Here is a 17,687-nt window from a genome sequence, read left to right on the forward strand (position 1 = left end):
ACATATTAATTTTCCCAACTTTTTGCTCCTTGATAACAACAACTATGATAAAGATAAGAATGTTTTTAAAACAAAAAATATTATTACATGAATCATTGATGCTTCTCTTTCCTTATATGATTTCTGCCCTCCTTCTTGGCCTCTTTAGAACTATCTCACTGACTCAAAAGCATTTTTCTCCAAATGGAGTCTTTGGACATTGTTGTGTTGATATTCACTTGAGTTGATTTGATTGCATGTGTTGTCTGTCGACCTGAATCCTGAGGAAATCACTGATCAGGATGTCATCCAACTCGAGCTTTAGTTTTAGCCCATCCCATTTGCTAGGTTGGACCATCGATTGCTTGCTCATCCTAGAGTTTTTTGCTTGCTTGCCATCGTAGAGGTGCCTTTTATTTACTCACCGTAGAGGAGAGTCATTTGTTTGCTTCTGCTGGAGGAGATTTTTTTGGCTTGTCCCAAATGTGAATTTTTTGTTTGTTCACCCCGAATGTGACTCTTTTATTTGCTTGCCCTGAGGTAAATTTTTTTTTCTTTCCCAGAGTGGAGTGCATTGTTTGCTTGTCTTTGATGCAAGTCTTGAATGTGAATTTTTTGTTTGTTCGCCCCGAATGTGACTCTTTTATTTGCTTGCCTTGAGGGAAATTTTTTTTCTTTCCCAGAGGGGAGTGCATTGTTTGCTTGTCTTTGATGCAAGTCTTTTACTTTCTCGCCTCTGAGAGGAGTATTTTATTTTGAAGCTGAGTCCACCCGAATGTTAGTTGAACATGTGACAACATTAAAGAAATTTATGTCATAGCACAAGATAAGTTGTAAAGTAACACTCCACTTATTTCTTAGATGAGATGTTAGTCACTCAAAATTGATCCAGCTGTGCTCAGGTACGGTCGGTCGTATTGTTTTGACCGTTGGGTGCCAACCATTCGATTTGCGGTATTTGCCTCATAGCCAAAACCTGTATGAAGACAATGTAAGCGACATTTCCGGCTCCAGACCAGTTGTTGCATGAACTCCTTAACGCGCTCTATGTTAGGAGTGTCTTTCAGATGTATTTCTCCTCGTTAGTGTCGCTTCCCTTTTTGTTGGAAGCATACTCCACACTCATTGCACTTTTTAGGATATTGAATCCAAATTTGTCATGTGAGGCATACCCAAGGTTCAAATTGTTATGAACGTTGAGGGAGAAAAAAAAAGAGACAGAGAATGAAAAAAAAATTAACACATATATACTTATCCTGTAGGGGCGTATTGAGATATCCCCTTTATAATATCAAAAATAGTGTTTACATTGAGAATGAGTGATTGTTCTCACTACATGAGAAAAATTAAGAGAGAACTCCTTTTTACATACTATGGACTGCCTATTTATAGAAGAAAGAGGAAACAAGTTAAATTATATGTTTGCCTTACTTTAACGATGGAGTTATATGTTATTATTATTATTTTATTTATGTATTTATGATGCATTTTTATAGTTCACATTTTCATTTTTATAGTTCACATTTTAATAAGAGATTTACACATTTTATGGTACAATTTTATAGTCATAACTAACTAGTTTTTGATATTTTTTCTTTATCTATGTTTTAATTTGAACTGTCAATTGAATCTTTTCTCATGTATCCCTATTATTTATCTATTTTAATACAATCTAATAATTTCATTTCACGTTCAAAAATATCATTATTTTAACTTTTACATCAGCGAATTCCTTATCGACATCAAGCCACAGGGGCGTTTATGAAATAATTAATCATGACGTCAGAGCATTGCTTTGCATTTCTTCTTTGTCTTCTGCAAATACTTTTTTCTTCCATCATCCATTCCTCTTTGCTTGCTTCTCTCATCTTCTGCTGCCTCCCCAGGAGGCAGACAGGCTCATTCCGTCCTTAGCTGTTTCAGCGATGCAGTCATCTAACAACAATCAAGCTTCAGTAAAACAGGAGACGAAGTACAAATCGCTATGTGTAGAATAAATTATTTCCATGTCCTTCCTTGTTTGATTTTTTTTTTTTTAATTTGGTTATTGTTAAGAGGGACGTGCTCCGATCCGCTTCCGGTTCCAGTTCCTCCTGGGGGTTCAAATCTTCTTCTCCTCAATCTTCCTGCTTGGTACCACCAAAACCTAGTTTTAAATTTTCCAATTTTATTCATTTGATTGCAGCTTTTGATGCTCTTTATGTGTTTTTGTGCTTTTTAATTTCATTATATGTGTATCTGATGCAGCGCTAAATGGGTCATCGGCTCCATACTCTTCTTTGCCATACCAGCCTACAAGAGGATGTTGAAAATCGAGGGTACTCATCGGCCATTAGGGATATTTCTTTTAGTAGAATTTTTCTTTTTTAGAGCTGATTCATTTGTAGATACACGTAGAATTATTGGATGTATCAAATATTATGAAGGTTGACTAATTAGGTTTCTTGTTCTACTTGATTCTGTAATAGGTGTATTGGAGAAAGAAGTAATCGATATGGTGGAGATAGTTAAGAAAGTAGCAGAAGTAACTGAGAAGGTTTCTTCTGATGTGGCCGAATCACTACCGGCTGATAGCAACATAAAAAAAATTACTATTGAGGTGGAAAACGAGGCAGAAGTGGTGTGCATGGACGTAGGGAAGATAGAAACTTTCATGCACAAGGTCATTTTTTATAGCTTATGTTTCCAATTTTAATCATATTTTTTTTTATTCGCAGATGCAATTTCTTCTTTATGCATGTATATAGATGTCTCTTTTGTCTAGAACATTGCTTAGTATTAGAAATTGGAGCTTTGTTTTTTGGTTAAAGTTGTTTGTTTGATTGTTTAAATGTCTTTTCATTAGAAATATGTTGTTTATGGATTGAAGCAAAAGGAATTTAATGTCACCTTATCAACCCAACTATCTAAACAATGTGCGCACGCAACAGAAGATGATTAGGCATTTTTTGGAAATATTTATCATTTGGTGCTCTACGATCTGAAACAAAGATGTCCCTATGCTCATTTTTGTAGATCAGTTGCTCTATAAGTGTATTCACCATGATTATTGTGAAGTTAAGGAGATAATGAACTCATGTACAAGATTTATCCTTTTGTGTTTTAACCCAAATAAAAATTGCAGTTTGATAAATGTTATGGAAATGACATTAGCAGTAAATTATTTTGTTTGTTGCAAGTGAAGATTGTTCTTCATGCCGATAGATTAGTGCAATCTCCTGCGTCTCTAGCTCAAAAGTGTAGATGCAAAATAAATAAAAAATAATTCATCGGCATGTCCAAGGGTTTACACCTTCAGACGAAGGAAAATATACCACTGACACCCAAAATAAAGGGAAAATATGAGAATTTCAAGCCTTAAGAAGTCGGTTGAGTACTGGAAGAGGGGATTTATAAATTTTTGCCTTTAAGTACTTTCTAGGATATTAATCCTTTAATGATGGGCCTGAATATGTTGTCAATCAATAATTAAAATTAATCCCGAATGGTGAACAAATATGTTATGTATTGGACGAATCAATTAGCACAAGATTTGCTACATATTAGAACGAATTCAAAATATTAAATAAGGAATCATTGTTTTGATAAACCAGAAATGAGGTAATGATTAAATGATTTTATTTAGTTTGATGGATTCTTTATCCCTAGTATGTGAAGCACTATTAAAAAGAAATCAAGAAATGCTAAATTATTTGGCTAAAGTATTGCTAAATTAGTATTATGGCGGAATTAATTAAATTATAAAAATGTTCTAAATAATTCATTCAATCTCTACTCTATTTGAGTTCCTATAATGGAAGTTTATGCCATTTGTATTATAAAATACATCATATGCTATACATATATAAACTCTAATCTCTCTATATCATTAATTCATTGCAATATATATGAATTATACAATATTATTTTATATTATTTGTGAAGAATAATTACAACATTTAAAATAACAGAAAATTTAAAGAATGGTATTGTTTTGGCCAAATTTTAGAAAAAAAATTAAGCAGAAGCAATTTGATTAAAATTTAATTTAGGAAGGAGTTGAAATAGTAGCATACAATATTAGAGAGTTGTCTTAGATGGTTTAGTCACATCAAACGTCGACCATCTAATGATATGGTTAGGAGAATAGATGCTTTAGATTCAACTTATGTTAAGAATGACAGAGATAGACCTAAAAAGACTTGGGCGTATTGTATAAAAAATTATATTAATCTATTAGAATTAAATGAAAATATGACTCAATAGGGCAGAATGGAGGACAACGATTCATCTAGCTGACCTCACTTAGTGAGATAAATGCTTATTGTTGTTGTAAGGAGCTGACATAAGATCAAATTTTCTTTTTCTTGTTGTTGTGAGAGATATATGCGGATATATGGACTTATCATTTGAGACATCTAAAGCAAAATTTTGAACAGAAATGCACAAACAAGTAATCATAGAAAAATACAAAAACACCAATATTTAAAGTGGAAAAATCCGAAAACGGAAAAAAACCATGGAGCCAAATGACACCGAGAAATTCACTATGACGCAATGAGGAGAACTGTACATATTAGACCATACTTAAGCCTCTTTAGAAGTTGGAAGCTCAAGAACGTTCCTTTCTTCTATCTAACATCAAAGAAAATCGGAAAATCCAAAGCCTTTGCCACAGACGCTTACATTTCGAATTGCAAAATTTGGCCATAGATGCGAAGGCACCACCCCCAGTCCCTAGGTTTTTGGGCGCTTTAGTTTGGGGAAAGATCCGGGAACGACTGGAGTCCAAAGGCTTTGTCCTGGAAGAATGTTGTAGGGGGCCTAGATGCCCCACTGGTGTTGGGGTGCCACTTCAGGCATTGCTACTAGGTGTCAGAAGTTGCTGCCTGACGTCGGACACTGCTGCCACGCGTCAGACACTATTTCCACGCGTCAGACACCGCTGCCAAACGCTAGGCGCCATTCGAAGTGCTCGGTTTCCTCCAAACTCCACAATTAGACTCTACATACAACATTCCCATATTTCTAGTGAAAATACTTCGCAATTTCAGTAAAAATGCAATTTTAATAAATTTAATTTTCAATATTTTATATTTAAATTTATAAATGATTTTTTTAAAATAAAAAAAATGTATATATATATATATATATATTGTAAATAGTTATATTTAATATATTATTTAAATATTAATTGTTTTAAAAATGTTGTAATTTAATTGATTGGTGATTAATTTATGTTATTCAATTTAAGGGTCAATAAAACTTTATAATGTTTAATCATTTTGATTATTATATAAGATCAATTTCTTAGATCGATCTAATTTTTTTTTCCGACATATAAAGAATTAAAAGTGATTTATATTTTTTATCATCGTCCTTTTATATTTTGAATATTTTAAGATATTATTTAATTTTTATATAATTTTAAAATAAACTAAGATAATATATATTAGAAATAATTAAATTTTTTATTTTATTGTTCAGAAAATGATATTTTTATTTTCAATTATTTATTTAAAAAAATTAAAATATATTAAAATAGTAGTTTAATATTTATATATATTATTAAATATATTTACTTTTTTTATTTATTGTGAACTGAAAAGTATTTTTATGATAATAAAATTTTCAAAAATTAAAATAAAATGTTTATACTTCTTTTAATTATTTATACTTAATAGATTAATTGATTAATAATTTTTTTGTGTATGTAGTTATGATTAATTAGTGTATAATTAAATTATGCTAAATATCTATGATTTTGAAATGGTTTATGCTCACATGAATATTCTAATTTGTTTACATTTTATTCATAGAATTATAACATGTTATTCGAGCTACTAGTAAGGAAACTACTATCATATCATTCATTAAATTATTGTCCATTGGCTATACAAAAAATATTATGAATATATAATGAAAAAAAAACTTATTGCATTAAATAAACTACAAACTCCTAAGTTCTACGATGCTGTGAAATATTATTTGCCCTTGATGTTGGCCTAAAAAGGGCTTGCTACTGTCTTTTCTCCAATTGGTGCTCCCATTTAGTTGTAAGAAGTTGGTACCGACAACATACCAGTTCGTGACATCCAATATGTAATTATTGGCCTTCATATTTGGATTAGTAGTGAACTACCAATGGGTTCTCGCATTAAGAGCTGATTTTCTCAATAGAAATACATGCTCTTACATTACATACATGTATGACAGTGTTGATAGCTCTTTTAAGAGTTTATATCGACTTCAAGGTTTTTATATACAAATTTTTTTGGCTAGATGTTGACATCTTGTAAGTTTTAATGTTTGTCACTTGAAGTCATTGTATTTAGGAGTGCTCATGTCTACAAAATCACCTAATGGTAATAATGGCCTATTTAAATTTAGTATATTTCCTGGTGGAAGCCGAATCATAGAAAATGTAGTAAGAGTTTTTAGAAACATTTGGTTGAATCATTTAGTTTTGAGATATCCTATAGCCTTTATATCTAAAATAGAGAAGATCTTAGCGAAGCATCCATGTTTTTCTAGATGCAAAATATAGAGTATGCCTACATTCTTTGTAATGAAATTTGAAGCATTTTCTTTTCCACGATAGTCAAAAGGTTCGAACCTTGGTGTGATTTGTTGCTTATGCTTACAAAAAACTTGAGTTTAATCATTAACTAGTTGAAATATTTAATGTGAACCCCTAAGTTCATTCATATTTGATTTTTGAGGTGAAAAGAATGTCTTAAATTACTATTAGGAGAAGAGTATTATGTAAATGCCTTTGAATTACCAATATATTTATAATTGTCCATGACTTAAACCTTGGTTGATTAAAAATCAGGCTCGAGGGCATGATCAAGTAAAGTTAATGCTTTAGGGTCCGTTTGGGGTAACTACAACTGTTCAAAGAAGTAGATGTGAAGCTTTTGCAGAACAAACTGTTTTTCAAAAAGTTGTGGTGATTATTAAAAATTTATTTTTTTCTCAAAAGGTCAGATCTTCGTTTTCTGATAACCACTACACTTTAATAGCTCAAGTTGAAAAAATAGCTTTCTACTTTATACATTTCTAAAAAGTAACAAGAAAGCACTTCTCCAAAAATAATCATGGTGACAGTTTGAAAAACAAAGCAAGCAGAAAGCTGTCCGAAATTGACCCTTAGACTCCCAAAAAAGCCACCTAATTTTGCTTGGCTAGACCTAACAAGTTTTTGCTTGATAGGGAACATACAAAATTAGATAGTCGACATTGGTCTTGTGTAAATCACCGACAACAAAGCTAAAGTGATCTAGTTGAGAAATACAAATCGGAAATAGGTGGAAGGAAGCCAAATACAAATCAAAATTTCATTTATTATACAAGTCATGAGGCCAAACAAAGTTCACGAGCCTAACATGGTTGTATCGAAATGTCTACAATTGGCATCCAAGACTTAAATTGGACGAATGTTTAACTTAAACATTAGATTTCTTATTTAAGAGTGTTCGGAGTCCCTCTCTTGACTCCAATGACCCCCTTTTGCTAACCCCCTTGGAATTCACAATTATGAGATAAACTTAATGAAGGAACTCTTAACCCATCAGAAATTTTACCTATTCTAATGACTCAATATGCTTATGAAAGGCTGAATGAGCTTTGAATAGTTCATAATGATCAATAAATACTTGTTAATAATCATGTTTGCTTGTAAGAAAACCATACCAGCATCCACACATAAAAAAATATTCTTTGTCGTACTCTAGCTTCCTTTCCAAGTCATTCCTAAAGGAAGGTAGAGTATTCAATGATAAGTTTAATTATTCAATTCACTAATCCTCTTTCATATAATCATGTTCACTCCTTTTGCTAAGGTGTGTTGAAGCATATTGATCTATGACACATTAAAGTTAATTCCCTTGTTGGAAGACATTCATCCTCGTAACATCAACAACTTAAATTACAAAAACATTTCATTCAAATTCAATTGTATATTGGAGAATCACTCTGTATGTTATCCTAGTAATTTTACCACGATGCATGCCATCCATTTTGCATAATTTTCCTATTTCACATTCTTTTTATAAGCATTCTTGCCTATTGTTATGCATACAACTATATAGGCATTCATAAGATAAAAAAAATACTTCATGTCTTTAGGATCACGTCTTTCATTCAAAAGTGGATTGTTGTTCATCACACAAATGCAATGGGTGGAATAATCATGCCGTCATTTTTTTTGAGCTCAATGGAAAAATAGCAACCACTACTCTAGGGTTTGCTTCTTTTTATATAGGTGTTAAAAAAGAGGAAGCGATGACTATCATCATCCTTGTGATGTATACTTCATCTCTGCTGGCATATGGAAATAACCTACACTGTACATGTTCATGGCATTTTCATGGATGTCCTTCCAATGATTATATTAGGATCTTTTTAGGGGGTTATTTTATATTACTTTTATTACACAAATGTGCCTGAATTAATTTGGAGAGATTGGCTACGCTTATTTTCACCGAGCACATATTCAAAAGCAAAATCTAAAGTAACGGGTAAATTAATTTAGAATGTAAGGCATCTATTTGACATTCTTAATGTATCATTCAACCAATCTTTTGCTTGTGTTCCCAAATTTATAAGAACTGAATGCTCGTGTGGCTCCTTATTTCTCTCAGTTGCTTCTACTTTTATCGGTTATTTGTTTTGCCTAATTTGTTTGGCTATACACCATATTCTTAGAAATAGTGACCCTAAAGAAAGAAAATCTAAGTGCTTTAGTTTTGGGTATATAAATTTTTTTTTCTTAAAAAATTATCTTCAATATGTGTGCTTTTTATTTCTCTACCTTGCAATACAACTTCCTTTTTTTTTTGGTTATACCAATAAATTTTATTTTTTAAATTCTTTTTGTTGCAAAATTATTTGTCTGGTTAGGCTAGTATTTGATTTTAAATTTATTTATATGTTAATTCATTTATTTGTAGCGGACAATGTGTGTCAAGTCAGACGCAGTATTTTGAGTGTGGAGAGATAAAATTTGTTCTCTATGCCTTCTAACTTTAAGTGCTAAAATCTATTTTGCTAGATCTGCTTGGTCTATAGTTTGATCTATCTGATGTATTGCGACTAAAGCTTCCTTGACTAAATTGCTTGATTCCTTTCTTAGTGCTAGCATTGTGGAATGCTTGGTCTCTTAATTGAAGAAGACATCTTTGTGCTTTTGGTTGTAGTACTTCTTTTGTCTTTTGTACACCACTTAAAGTCATTTTTGAAATTTTTTTGATTATCTTAGTTATCTCACTCACCAACTAGTGTTATATTGTAGTTCTTTCTTCTAGTTAGGTCCAACATATAGGTGACTTCTGTCTTGTCCATTCAATGTCTTAAGTAGTAACGTGTTAATGCTTATCTAATAGTTGTTGAAGATGAATTTATTCAATCGATAATATTAATCGTGTACTCAGAGTGCCTGTCTAATAGTTGTTGAAGTTGAATTTATTCAATCTTCAATGTTGCTCCCAACAATAGCCGACATTAATAACAAATATAATGACTACATCTTTCATGATCTAAATCATGCACTCAGATTGCCTATGTGTTTACAAATGGAAAGCATTTGTTGAGGTTTAGTTGTTTTGCCAGCACTTTATCCTTTCAAAATATTTTTGATTGCCTCCATCAAATACTACAATCATAGGTATTCTATACAATCAAGTGATTGTGTCTATATATAGTTGGCTAATCAATCTATTGTCTAAGATTGTTGTATAGGTAAGAATACAATTCTTAATAATTTTTAGAATGTTATTACTGTGGTGATCTAGGTATATATAGTTGTCCTCCGGTTTCCACGTCAATATGGATAATTTTGCAATGATCCACTTCATCTTGATATTCGACTTTCACAATCTAGTATGCCTAGCATTTGTTTACAAGCTCTAACATTTTCTTCTTCATTCCTAGCCATCAAAATTTTCTTCAAACCTTGATGTCTTATGAGCTCTAAGATGAATGCTATATTCGGAAAAATGAGCATTACATAAAGTGGTCTCCTTTGAATTTCCCCCTTCATTCGATTCACAGTTAGTATTTGAACTTGAGTGCTTTGTTTCTCTTAAATGCTGAAGGTTGTTCAGTTTCCTTCTCAAGCTTGTTGTATTCAGTTAGCTAGAAATTGGCCTTTTGCTCAAGTCTTCATTAGTTATTTTAGGCACTACAACACAATGATCATTTTATCCATTCGACAAGTTGTGGCACCGAATAGGACTTTTTGCTTAGTGCATTTACAAAGCCATTTGCTTTTCCTAGTGATTTTATATCCATAAATCATAATCTCTTAATAACTAGAGTCGTTTTCTCTGTAGTAATTTGAGTTTTTTTTAAGTGAACAAAGTAATTTGAGTTTTTTTTTAAGTGAACAAATTGTTGGAGTTCTTGTGATTAGTGAAGATCTACACTAGCAGGCCTCCTTCAATCTACCATTGAAGGGATCTTTTGAGTGTCTACTAAGACACTAGTGATTCTTGCAACATGGCTTAAGAAAACATTGCAATCTAGTTGACTCATGTATAATTAGCATTGTTAGAGTTGCGGCATAATGCTACTTGTGCTCAATCAATTTTCTAGAATTGGCTTGGACTTGATCTTGAGTACATCAACAAAATGATTTGGGCATTTGAACATTTTGTTTATCAAGCCCCTGACGGCTATTAGGATATTTTTCAATCCAAATGACATAGTGAGACAATCATAATAGCTAATATTGCTCTTAAAGTTGACTTTAAGACTTAATACTTCTTGATTTTGATTTGATGGTGTTTCAAACTCAAATCTATCTTTCAACACCGATTCTACCTTACAGGATACTATCATGTCTTGAAGTCCTGGGAAATTTTTTATTTTTGTTTTCATGATCTAATTCAACTCTTGATAATTGATGTGCAATCACATGCTTCTATTTTTCTTTTTCATGAATAGGATTGGAGTTCGCCATAGCGAAACAATTACTTGAATAAATTTTATATTTATCATATCTTGTTGTTGTTGAACATTCAACTCTTATATCTTGGTTGTTTTCATAAGGAATTTTTGGAATTATTGTTGTGTAAGTATGTATGTTCTTTGCTAACTTCGCATCTTTTTGTTTAGGGAGTAAGGCTATCGAGTCAAATTTGAAACATATCTTAATAGTCTTGAGCTACTCACACATCACTCAATTGGATTGATTTTTCTTCTATATTTTGAAGTTCAAGTAAGCTTGGCATTCTTTAGAAATTAATCTACAAGGATGACGAACAATGTTAGAGGGATCACTGGACTCTACCAAAGAAAGTGAAATTATGCTGATGAGAAATTCTGAATGTAATCTTCTCTCTTTCATTTGTCAACCACAACATGACCAACTCATTTTAAGTACGACATGGAACACAGACATCGAAATAAAAGTAAATGCTTTGTTTCTATAAAATAGTTCTTATGCACAAAAATGCAAGCTTTGTTACTATCTCCAGTTGATAATGGAACAACAACCTTAAACTTCATGGATTTGACTCAATTGTCAACTAATGATATGTTGATTCATCTATAATCAAATGAATATAAATGAATGAGACGGCCTGAATCAAGCAAAAAATCAAACGTTTATAATGGCAGTACAACTGCCTCCTCATTAGATCCCTTCATTGCTTCTTGATTCGTCCATGTAATACTCATCCATTCTCCTGTTGGTCATTTTATATGATTTGGCTCCAGGTTAAGTTTATTTAGGCATCTACGTCTTGGGCTCCTTCTCCATCATCAAGTTAGTTCAAGGTTGATCCATTCGAATTTCCTAGAGAATAATTAAGGCCATTGTGTCCAAACCCTTGGCATTTATAGCACTATCAAGAATTGTCAAACATTGTGCTCATATCTTTTTCTACACATTGGGCAAGTGATTTTAATGTCATAACCCTCATTGGATAAATGATTGTCCTCTCTAATAATCTTGCTTCTCATTTGATTGATTCTCATGATGCTAGGGACACTTACTGCTTGTTCCCTATCATAAAGGCTTGATCCATGATCGTCTCATATCTCATTAAGTGTAGTGGCACTAGAAATTATCAAAAGGAGTCAAACTTTTTGGAAATAGGAAAAACCTTTTGTTCTTAGCCAGTTAATGTTGAAAAGTTCAGTTCTTATTCAATCAATACATATTAGGTTGTGTAGTTGGCTTAGCTCATGCTGCATCTATTAATGTGTTGCTGCTAACTTGTCCTTAGATTAGAAAGATTCCTTGTATTCTTTTTATGAAATTTTATTTTTTAATAGATCCTTGATGTGAATGCCTTTTTGAGCCATTCATCAATGTTTTGCGTCCTTGGTCAGCTACAAAAGCAATTTCCTGCTCAACAAGAAAAATCTTAGAACAATAGTACCCATTTAAAGGTGCACGCATCTATGCTTAGCTAGTGAATAATCTGAGAACTATCCATTATTTCCTAAATTACTTTTATCTATGAATTTAATACCTTTGCTCTAATACCTTTTTATTATGCAATAAACCATAGTTCCTCTTCATCAAACGTTAGGGATTTAATCTTTACTATTGAAAATAAAGTATTAGGTTCCTTCCAACCCTGTTAGTCAACTTGCCTTCTCTTTCTATATGTTCTTTGGCCTCCTCCTATGAAGTCCCTCTTGTAGTGCCTAAACCCCTTCCCTCATGTTATTGTATACAATATGTGTCTCAAAGCTCTTGCTTATCCCTCCCACGCAACACCACCGTGACTTGCTCCAGCTTCTATTTCCCACATTTTTGTTATTTTCATATTATGGTATTGGAGACTAAATTTATCTCTAACTCCACAGTATCTTGTCGTTCCTTTTGCCTCTATATCATACTTTCTCATGCTCCATCTCCTTTTCAAATAAAATTTAGATTGTGAGTTTTACTCCTTGCCTTCACTACTAGACAGTTGTTTTGCTGCAACTTCCATTAATATCTTCAAATTATCGTCTTATTTCTAAAAGATTAATGACATCTTATGTTTACAAAGATTAGCGCTTTCATCACCATCATAAACATCCTCCAACTCTTTAGAGAAGAATTTCTTTTTACTTGTGCGAATTATGTTGGACAAGTATGTTTGTCAAATGTTTTTTCTTATTAGTTTTTATACATGTGTCCATTTATTTTTAACTTGTTTTAAATATTTTATGATATGCAATAAGGGCACATAATTATTTTTCTTAAACATGAATAGTTTATGCATATATTTAATCCCTCATTCTATATAAATATTTCTAGGAGCATATTTGAGGAAGAATGAGATTCTTGTAATAAATTAAAATATTTGATCTCACTAACTGAGTTGTGTACTCTTTGGTTTTCTCGTTTTTTGATTCTCTTTTATTTTTTTTCTTTTTTTCTTCTATCTACCGTCTCCCTTTTTCGCTAATCTTGTTTTCTTCAAAATTAACCATATACTTTTTAGGATCTATTTGATGTAGAAATTGATTTGTAGTTACAATATGATTCTATCTCATTTGTTTGGTTTCAAATCTATACATACAGTACGACATATTCATGAATCTAAATCTATACTTGAATAAGAGTCGGAGTTTGAATTTGAAACTGAAATTGAGCGCCTAACACATATAAATTCGAAATTTTATTCTTAGATATAGAGTTGAACAAATCATACATACTCTAGTTGTTCAATCAATTGAGCATTTGATAACCCAATTTATTTATGAAGTATATCAAATTTATTGCAAGTTTATGAATCAAACTGATATTTATATTTATATTTTTGGCCCATAATATCTTAATATGAACTTCAAAACTCCATATCTTCGGTCAAATTTAGAAATGTATAATTCATCACAGCTAATGTTTAAACCATTTTTTTAAAGTTGTTTGTCCATATACACACATTATTTGTCTCATATCATATTAGTTATTTACTTAATTTACATAAAAATTTCACAAAAAAAAAAAACTATTAATAATCACAAATGCAAGTCTATTGTTACATACGTGAACAGGTTATGTGCGAAATTCAAATCACATGGTAAAATAATGGCTCCTGTAAATCTTTGAAGATGTTGTAAATAGCTTTAATGAAATGAACTGTTAGATAGAAAGACCCACATATAAATTGTTGAAATAAGTGGAACGTACTTATAAATTGAAATTATTTTGGAAGTTCTAGTATTATTCATGTTCTCAATATATCTGTTTTGGCTTTATTTAATGCACTAGCTATCAATGCTTTGGATTCTTCTTTTTGTTATATGATATTCATGAAAGTTCAAATTCAATTCCAAAGTTTCTGAGCTCACTTAGATGATGATATTGTATCAGTTTTTGATGGTGAACTGGTGCATTGATATGATGACTATCAAGTGATGATTTATAGATTACTCTTTCTAAAGTGTAGTATTTTTGCCAAAATTTTCTCTAAATGTAGTTTGAAGTGGATTTTTTTTTTAAGTCGAGCATATTGACTGATTTTCTTTTTAATTTTAATTTTAGCTTTTGCATGAATCATGCTTAGGATGATTCTCTTGAGTAGAGGATGCGTATGTTTTGACCTTTTTTTCCTCTCAGCTCCCTATTTTGGTTTTATTGTGTTTTCCTCAAGGATATCAACTCTTAACGGGCCTTATAGTAGCTGTTTGTGTGTTGTATTTGGGCCTCAACTTAGCTGCTTGTAGCTCATTGTTGATTTTGGTTCACTGTTGGATGGGCCTTATTGTTGCTCATTGTTGATTGTAGTTCACCGTTGGATGGTTTTAATATTGGTTGTTTGATTTACTCTTTGATTATAGATAGCCGGGATCTTTTAGATCAGTTAAATGTGTCCTCCTGTATGGGGCTGGGTTGTTTGGTTAACGTTATTGTCTGCTCATATTCCTGCAGCCTATTCCAGGTTTTGGTTCCGTAGCTGAAAATCACTTATGACGGTTCTAGTCCTGTGCCTATTCTAGGATTTACTGGACTGCGATTTTGAGTTCTGTAGCTGATATCTAGATTGTAATGATTTTGTGGAATTTGGGAATGTGGTACTTGGGGGAATTGAAAATTATAAGGGGGATTTACTTACATATCACTCAATTCTTTATTATTTACATTTCTAACACCTAAAACATAAATTTTACATGCATACCACCTTAAATTCCCTACCACCCCAATTCTATCACTTTCCTCAACTCCTTTACTCTAAGGAGAAAATATACATATGGAGTCCGGACGTAGATTAACTTTTGGACTCCAATAGCATTTTGAAAAAAAAAAGCTGATTTTTTGCGGTGAGCTGAACCCGGTTCGAAACCGGTCCTATGATTAGAAAAAGTGTCCTATTTAAAAACCTGTCCCCTCCTTCATTTTGTACTTTACACCCTAGAATTAATGTTTCTTTTTCAGAACTGCTTTTATTTTTTTCTTCACGAGCTAGGGTTTTGATTTAGGTTTTTGTGCGGTATATTGAGGAGAGCGACATTGATGAAACATGACTACGATAAATCCACTTACTACTCAGTAGAACAAGTTTGAAGATGGAAAGTAAAAAAATTGGTGTCAAGAATGAAATGGAAGAGAGTTTAGTTGCCATTGAAGTTATATCTGTTTCGTATTAGTTGAGAGTTTTGTAGTTTGAATCAATGTATTTTGATATTGATTTATAATGTTTAAACCATTGGTGGTCTAGTTTTGTAGTATGAATGAATGTATTTTGATATTATAAGTTTTAATTTGGTTTTCACATTAGAGTACAAAATATATATTTATTTTGTGAGAAAAAAATACAGTATTCTTATTTGTATATTTACAATACCACCACAATATCATAATTTTTTAAAATATGATAAAATTTTTAGAGCACAAATTTTAAAATAGAAAATATGCATAACATCATAACCTATTATTCCAAATTAGAGAAGTAGAAAATATGATTTTAATATGTTAAAAAACATAATATTTTCATTTGTACCACCACTATAATGCCTATTTTCTAAAACTTAGCAAAATTTTTATAATAGCAATTTTCAAATTGGAAATGTGCATAGTATCATAATATATTATTTCTCACATCACGGGAATAAAAATTTCGATAGTGTGAAAAAATACAATATTCTCATCTGTAGTATCATAATATTACTATTTATCTAAATTATGATAACACTTTTTTAACACATTTTCAAATATAGATCTGCCTAACTTCCTAAAATATTGTTTCTCACATCAGGGGAGCCAAATATATGATTTATTTGCATAAAAATCACAATACCACCATCTTTCTAAAATTCAATAACATTTTTGTAGTAGTAGTTTTCAGACAAAGAAGTTGATAAGATTTTAGTTTATTGTTTCTTACCTCAGATGAGTAGAAAATATGATCCATTTGTGTAAAAAAAACGCAACACTATCATTTTTATAAAACATTACAATACTTTCTTTGTAATAAGTTTCAAACAAAGAAGGTGCATAACATCATAATCTATTATTTCTCTTATCAAATGAGCATAAACATTATTCATCTGTGTGAAAAATCACAATACCACCATAATACTATCATTTTTCTAAAATTTTGTAACACTTTTTAGTAGTAATTTTTAGAAAATAAGTATACATAACATCATAATTTATTGTTTTTCACATTAGAAGAATATAATATATGGTTCATTTGTGTGAAAAATCACAATATTAATAGAATACAATCATTTTTCTGAAAGTTGATAACACTTTTTAGTAGTAATTTTCAAAAAAAGGCGCATAACATCATAATCGGCCGTTTCTCACATCAGAGGAGCATAAGACATGTTTCATTTGTGTGAAAAACCTCAATACCATTGCAATATCACTATTTTTCTAAAAATTTTTTATCACTTTTTTAGTAGTAATTTTCAAATAAAGAAGGTTATAAGATCATAGATCATAATCTATTAATTTTTCTATTAAAGGAGCATAAGATATTAATTCATTTGTGTAATTTATATATATTCTCATCTGATCTACCATTTACACCATCATCTATACAATCATTTTTCTAAAATATGATTGCGTACATAATCATGTCTGAACCATATGTATATGTGTAGTTTTGCAAACTAAGGAATATGAGTAATGAACCAAATGTAAATATATTAGTTGACACCATTGTGCACAATTAAATGAACATATGATTTTTATTGTGCTTATGCACATCACATTGGATTTTTTGTTTGAAAGGATTAAGTTATTTATTAGTGAAATTCAAAGAATATAAAATCAAATAACTTTTTATTTGGTAATGTTGGTTTTAAAAAGGGGCTGAACTCGATAACGCTGTAAAGTGTAGAAAAAAATGACACTGAAACTGGTTGTCGAATCATGATTTGATATAATGTTGATGTTGATGACAATTGGAAGATTAAAAAATTTATAGAAAGTCATTCTTTAGCAGAGTTAGGTGATCTGTATCCTTTTGGATCTAGTTGGATCATTCGTGATATCAATGAATATGTGCTGAAATCAATGACAAAAACAAAGAATTGTGTTACTGATGCATTCAAACTTCTTACTACAGAAGTTCAAGTAGAAAGTAATTTTTAACAAAAGGAGGCTTTCAATTTTATTTAAAATGAAGAAGAATAATGATTTAAAATGGTTACACCAATGCTTTAATATAACCGTTCACAGAGAGGCAAATCGTAGATAGTATATTTGCATTAGATTTTCAGATTGATGAGTCGGTTTAGTTGTGAGTTTTTTTTTGGAGCGATGTCATATTAAT

This window comes from Phalaenopsis equestris, unplaced genomic scaffold, assembly GCF_001263595.1.
Source record: "Phalaenopsis equestris unplaced genomic scaffold, ASM126359v1 Scaffold001158, whole genome shotgun sequence".
NCBI lineage: Eukaryota > Viridiplantae > Streptophyta > Magnoliopsida > Asparagales > Orchidaceae > Phalaenopsis > Phalaenopsis equestris.